Source organism: Neovison vison, chromosome 9, assembly GCF_020171115.1.
Source record: "Neovison vison isolate M4711 chromosome 9, ASM_NN_V1, whole genome shotgun sequence".
In the NCBI taxonomy this organism is placed as follows: domain Eukaryota; kingdom Metazoa; phylum Chordata; class Mammalia; order Carnivora; family Mustelidae; genus Neogale; species Neogale vison.
The window spans coordinates 45,427,240-45,434,820 of NC_058099.1; the positions used below are offsets into that span (position 1 = coordinate 45,427,240).

The window sequence follows — 7,581 nt, forward strand, 5'->3', positions numbered from 1 at the left end:
AGGAATATTAACCATATTTTACATTTCAGTAGTCAATCTGCCTTTTCTATTTCCTTGGTGAATAAAATACTTCAGTGTAATTCTTGACTGATCATATTACCAAATGGTGTTTGTATTGGTATAAAAATAATATCATTTAAATACGATTTCTCAGATGAGAGCGTCATTTTACAGGAAGTTAAAATCACTCCCATCAGGGATATAACAAAGTTAAGTGTTTTACCCAGCACACTGAGCCATTAAGATAATCAAAAACTTTTTTCCTACTTTCCAATCTTTATGCCCACCTTCATCTCCGCTCCTCACTCAGCAGTCTGTCTCCATGAATAGACTCTGCACATTTAACTACATCTACCAAAACAAGATCCACAGCCCCAGAGATTTGTGGAACATTATTGCTCAAAAATTCTTGGGAGGTTTGGAAACTTGGTTGCAAATTGGAATCACCTAGGGAGCTTTAAAAAATGCCTATTGCCTGGGTCACGCCCCAGAGATTCTAATTTAATTGGTAGAGAGTGCGGCCTAAGCATCAGGATTTTTAAAAGCTCCCCAGGTGATTCTAACACGCAGATGAAATTGAGAACCACTGTTCTAAACCTTTGTTTTACAGATAAAACAATTAACCCTATCAGTGACACATGCAAATTTAATGTTAGCACTAAAGCTAAAACTTGAGTCTTCAGAGTTCCAGTTAATAACTCATTTCACTAACCTAAGTGTTTTCAAATGTGTTTCCCTGTGCCCGGGGCTCCTTGTAGCTACTACAGTAGGGCCCACAGATATAAAGGGGATAAAAGTCAGAGGTCTAGACCCACGGTAACCTCAACAAAAGCAGCTCTGATTTTTTTTTTTTTTTTAATATACAGGACTTGATTTGCAAGATTTTTCAGAGTAAAAAGGAGTTTTAAACAATTGCAAATAGTCCATATATAAGTAGGAGATACCCTTCTAAGGAAAAAAAATAAAAGAGAGAGAGAAAGAAGAGAGAGAGAGAGAAAGGAAGTCCAGGGAAGGGAAGGGGAGAAAAAAGGAGGCTCACTTCAGCAGTACATATACTAAAATTGAAATGATACAGAGATGATTAGCATGGTCCCTACATATAAATAATACAAATACATTAAGTTTTCCATTAAAAAGGAAAAGGAAGAAAATTATGGCTTCTTTTTTTTTTTTTTTAATTATGGCTTCTTAAGGATGGCCAGGGCTAGTGGACAAAATTGTATATGTTAAAATATAAATCTGAGGATTTTTTCTGTTTCAATCTTAGACAATGAAGTCTTTGAAGCTGGAAAGTAACTGCTTTTGACATCCCAATATATATTTTGCAATTCTCAAGGATGGCTGTGTTCCTTCCAAGGTGTGAGATGGATTAAGACGGCCCCTAAAGAACACAGTTTTGAGAAGGTGAAAGAATTTTTCATCAAACAAATGAAACATTAAACAAATGTTTTATTAAACAATTCCCCACTAAAGGGAAACTGCGTGAGATGGAAGGTCAGGAGAGGAGGCCAGAAAAGGCTGTAGGAGTAACAGCAGGAAGGTGGATAGAGAATGCCAAGACAGGAATTCGCATTCCTAGAAGAAACTAGACTTATATTTACTTCCTAGACTAAATAAAAAAGGCATACAGCCTGAGAAGAGAGTGGAAGATGGCTATTTCACGGACATAAACTTTGTCTGGAAAACCTCCGTCCCTTTACCTTTGGAGCAGGCTGGAACAATGAAAAAGTCAAGCCACAATGCAGAACATGCCTATTCATCACAATGACATTGGCTAAGACTCATCAACATCTACTGAAATCTCAAAAGTTGTTACATAGCACTTGTCTCTATACTTTTGCTTATTCACATCTTTCTGCCTATGAATTTCCAGCAGTCATCCATTCTTTTATTTTTTCTTAAGATTTTATTTTATTTAGCTGACACAGAGAGAGAGAGGGATCATGAGGAGGCAGAGAGGCAGGCAGAGAGAGAGGGGGAAGCAGGCTCCCCGCTGAGCAGAGAGCCTGATGTGGGGCTCGATCCCAGGACCCTGAGACCACGACCTGAGCCGAAGGCAGAGGCTTAAACCACTGAGCCACCCAGGTGCCCTCATTTTTTTATTTTTATTTTGATATGTTTATATTCCCCATTAGTATATAAAATCTCACTGGTGTATTTGTTATTAATAACTGGAATTAATATATAATTTATAAGAATAGCTATCATACATTAATCATCTACCACATGCCAAAAACCACAAGTGTCAATGCTGTAAATATTACCTCTAATGCCCACAAGAACACTATGAAGTTAATGTGATCTACTTCCTACTCCTGGGGAATCTTGGGCTCAGAAAGTCTATTATAGCCCAAGGTCACACAACTTTAAACTATTTCTGTTTACATTTTCAAAGTGCCAGTCACTGTAATATGCTATAATTTTATTATTTAAAAAAATTCTAATCACTGATTCAGTTGGTACACTTTCAGTTGTCAGTGAAAGAAATTCAACCAAAAACTAGCTTAAATGAAAAGGCACCTAAATGTCTTACATTCCTGAAAAGTCTAAGAGGTGCTGACTTTAGACTGCACTAAATAGACCTAGGTCTTCAAAAACGCTATCAGTAAATTTTGTCTTTCTTGCTCTTGGTTCTGCTTTCTTCATTCTGTTTTGTCCTTAGACAGAGTTCTCTCCATGTGATGGTAACAAGAGCTCCCAGCAGCTACAACTTAAAACCTAGCAACTAAGGAGTAGAGGATATACTCTTTCCTGAAAGTTCCAGCAAACATTTTTGGTAGGGCTCCTATTGGCCATGTTTGGATCACACATCCATTTCTAAATCAATCAAAATAACCCAACTAACAGGCCAGGCCATGGTAATGTGCTCATAGCTCAACCCTGTGGTCAGTGGTGACTTCTAGAATGCCGGGGAAGAGGAAGCTTGCCAATAAACCGTATACCTATTACAGTCAATGAGATAAAAATGTTAGCTACTCCATACAGTTACTGGCCAAGAAACAGTTCTCTGTCCATATCCTTCAAAGAAATTACCCTTCATAAAATGATCACCACCCCCAAGGAAGATTTTTTAAACCTTAGTTTCAATCATTTCGTTGCATTGGTAACTCTACTATGCTCACCCGTTATACTCAACCCATTAGTTTTAAAAAGGAGACAATCCCATCAATAAAAGCAGCAGGCTAGTAGCCAGACTCTAAACTGATATATGCACTGAAAGAGCTCAATTTGAGAGATATTTTATGTTAAAAAATCTGAATTTAAACAAAATGTTGTATTGCTTCTCCTAGATTGTTGGGATTATAATCTCTTCAACTCATACCATATCCATAGAAATCCTTTCCTAAATTCAGTTTAAACAATCTTTGTCTGTATAGCATTGGCTGATCCCAAATTAAAGACTGTCACAAAATAGCCCATAAAGAGTGAATTCGAAGTCGAACTGATTCACATATTAAAATTCTGAAAAACAGAATTGTACAAAATGCAGCTGTAATGTTTAAAACACACTGGGAGACCAAAATTAATGGAAAGGTCAGGGAATGGGGAGCAAACAGACGTAATTGAAGTACTCATTAACTCCTCTCACTTTGGGGGACGGAGTGTATAAGGAGTGATAAACAACCACCCAGTTGATTATGGGAATATGGGGAGCAATCAGAGTTTAAAAAAAAAAAAAAAAGAAAGAAACAAGAAATCAAGGTAGCTAAAGGGAATAACTTGGAAACAGATAAGAAATAAAAATAAAGAAAGCAGCTGACAAACTGAAAAAGGTGACTGGGAAATCCTTAGGGGACAGTAAGGGAAAGTGGGCTTTCACAAAATGTACGGACAGATTTCCAACTATAATCAAAAAGCTCGAGAGACATTAACATCGAGCCTATTAGTTAAAATCAGAACTAAAAGCAGCTGGTATCATTTCAGAGTCCAGTAGCTAGCATCCATCTAGAAGAAAAGATCCCTTGAGTATGCTTAGTGAAAAATTTAAAGGTACCAAAGTATATATGCATACTGCATAAACTAGGCTAAGTACAAAAGCAATAAAAAGGGCAGTTTGAGACACTTAAATAAACAAACAATAAACCAAAGAAACAAAATTTACGAGAGCCTCTTCTTTCTAAGGGATTTGGAATTATCAAATCAAACAAGAAGGCCTATTTAAGATAGGGAGCTCATGGATAAGAAAGGAATTTTTTGCTAAAATGTTAATTAAGGAGTAGACCGAGACTGGGCTTCTACTTAGCAGATCAGCCTAATATTTTTCTGAAGTTTGACAGAAAGAATCCTGTACATTCATCAAAGAAAATTCAATTTTCTCTGGAGCATGCAGCTAGACAGCATTTTGCGCCCTCTCTTATAGTTAGTGAATAAGTTCTGAATAATAGAATACAGGAGGGAGGGACAAATGATACTTCCAGGCCTGACCCTAAAATCTCTCGGGCCATCCTTTGAGTTCTTTATCTCATTTGCCCAAGGAGATGGTAGAGCCAATACATGGAAAGTGCCTAGTGCCCTGAAGGACTAAATGGGGCAGAGCCTTTCTGTGGACCAACAGCAAACTGTGACATAAATATTAAATGCTTATTTTACTAACCAAGCAATATGAGTCTCCCCTAAATAATATACAAACATAAGCCCAGAACTTACTGAAGAAAACGGAATTGTTTACATTATAAAACCAGATGATTTTTGAAAAGAGAGCTAAGGAGAGATAAAATAGAAGGATCCTGTAGTACAACCAAAGTTCAGAGATAGATGAGGTGGAACAATTACTGGAAAAAAATTTAAAAGGTTATTTCAGATAGCTGAAAGGTGTTTAAGAGAAAGGCTGTTTAACATAAATTTGAATTGTATGTTGTGCTGTGCTTCACTGTGTGTTAATCCCCCTACTGGATGCCTAATCTTCAGTAAAATTTGTTAAATGTAAAGAAAGGCTTTTTTAAAAATATCGTATCTTGGAGCACCAGGGTGGCTCAGTTGGTTAAGTGTCTGCCTTCGGCTCAGGTCATGATTCTGGGGTTCTAGGATTAAGCCCCATGTTGGGATCCCATCTGACCTGGGAATCTGCTTCTCCCTCTCTTGCTCCCCCTGCTTGTGCTCTCTCTTTCTTTCTCTGTCAAAAATAAAATGTTTTTAAAAATATATTATCTTGATAGTGAATGAATCTAATCAGAGTGGTATCTAGCAGGGTAATATAAGGGAGAAAGGAAGCAATGTGCACAGGCGGTGAAACAAAGAGTGGAGATTAAAAACGTAGTAATAGCAGCTTTCTTACTTATTCTATGAGGACAGCATTACCCTACAACCAAAACCAGCAAACCATTTCCAACAAACAGACTACAGACCAAAAACCCTCATAAACACATAAGCAAAATCTTCAATAAAATATTAACAAATTGGGGATGCCTGGGTGGCTCAGTTGGTTAAGCAGCTGCCTTCGGCTCAGGTCATGATCCCAGCATCCTGGGATCGAGTCCCACATTGGGCTCCTTACTCCGCAGGGAGCCTGCTTCTCCCTCTGCCTCTGTCTGCCTGTGCTCGCTCTCTCTCTCTCTCTGACAAATAAATAAATAAAATCTTTAAAAATAAAATAAAATATTAACAAATTGAATCCAAGAATGTATGAAAAGAATTATAGCATGACAAAGTGGGATTTATTTCAGGTATTCAGGAGTGGTTTAATATTCAAAAATAAGGTAATGTAATGGTATTGGGAAAACTGGATATTCACAAAAGAATAAAATTGAGCCCCTATCTTATGTAACTCACAAAAATTAACTCAAACTGGATTAAAGGATTAAATGTAAAACCTGAACTTGTAAAACTCCTAGAAGACAAGATAGGACAAAAGCTCTTTGACATTGGTCTGCACAATGATTTTTGGATATATAAAGAGAAAAGGCAGCAAAAGCAAAAGTAAACCAGTAAGACTATTAACTAAAAAGAGCAAAGGGAACCAGCAACAGAATGAAAAAGGAATCCATGGAATGGGAAAAAATATTTCCAAGCCATAGATCTGATAAGAGGTTAACATCTAAAATATATAAGGAACCCATTCATGCCAATAAATAGTGCAAAACAAAACAAAATAAAATAAATAAAACAATTAAAAAACAGGCAAATAATCTGCATAGACATTTTTTCCCAAAGAAGACATACAAATGGCCAACAGGTACATAAATATATGCACATCACTAATCATCAGGGACATGCAAAGCAAAACCCATGACACCTGCTAGAATGGCAATCATTAAAAAGGCAAGAGATAAATGCTGGAGAAGATGTCTTCCCTTCCTTCAAATCTTCTCCCTTTCGGGACGCCTGGGTGGCTCAGTTGGTTAAGCAGCTGCCTTCGGCTCAGGTCATGATCCCAGCGTCCTGGGATCGAGTCCCACATCAGGCTCCTTGCTCGGCAGGGAGTCTGCTTCTCCCTCTGCCTCTGCCTGCCATTCTGTCTGCCTGTGCTCGCTCTCTCCCCACCCCCCTCTCTGATTTAAAAAAAAAAAAAAAAAAGAATCAAATCTCCCTTCCTTCAAAGGGAACCCAACCTAGTCTATTGGTGGGAAAGTAACCTGGTACAGCCACTGTGGAAAACACTATGGAGGTTCCTTAAAAATTAAAACTAAAATTACCATATGATCTAGCAATCCCACTTTCGGGTATATATCCAAAGGAAACAAAACCATTATCTCGAAAAGATATTTCTACTCCCATGTTCATTGCAGCATTCATTTCTGTGTTCATAGAAATAGACAATAGAAAAAGCAGTTGCCTGGAACTGGATTGGGGGAAATAAGGAAAGGTTAGTTATAGGGTACAAACTTTCACTTAATCAATGAATGAGGTCTGAGACTCTAGTATATAGCATGGTGACTTTAGTTAATAGCATTGCCTTCTATCATTGCAATTTGCTAAGAAGATAGAACTTAAATGTTCTCAACCTCCCCAAAAAGCAAAAAAGTATGGCGTTTTTCATTGATCCATTAAAAAATTAGAAAAAAACATAAAAATTAGCTAAAAAAAACTGATAATCTATAAGCCCAACACTCAGAGGACCACTACTATTATTTCCAATTATACTGTAACGTTAATAGCTGATAATACCTTCCGTATACTTATTTTTTCTGTTCAGTAACAACTTAATTATTATTTGAATGTAGTTGACATACAATGTTACATTAGTTTGGGGTGTACAGCTTAGTGTTACTTAAACTAACCAAATTAGAACAACAGAAATTTTGGGAAGATGGTTATGTAACCATTTTGACCTCCTGTACTCTTTAGAATGATCTGTTTCAAGTACCTACCATGTCACATTCCTATACACACAAATTTGGCATCTTTTTCCAACTGACTCCACTAGGCTTTTCTAATTGAGAAATAAGCAATTATTTCTCAATCCAAATAGATACTGAAAAGTTGTCTCAGAGAAAGACAAAGAACAAGGCTGCATTTTCCTCCTAAATTTCCTTGTTCTGTCCCTGCTTCCCTGTGATAACAACCAGTTGTACATAAGGAAGTTGCCTATCCTTGACTTTTCCTTTTACCTGAAACCCTGCTGCATTCCAGATTGCTGATAAT

The 7,581-nt window shown here is 37.1% G+C and overlaps 1 pseudogene; it reads left to right on the forward strand.

Annotated features, from left to right (window-relative positions):
* Window positions 1–1,033: 1,033 nt before the first annotated feature.
* LOC122917896 lies at window positions 1,034–1,127 on the forward strand (annotated as a pseudogene).
* The last annotated feature ends 6,454 nt before the right edge of the window (window positions 1,128–7,581 follow it).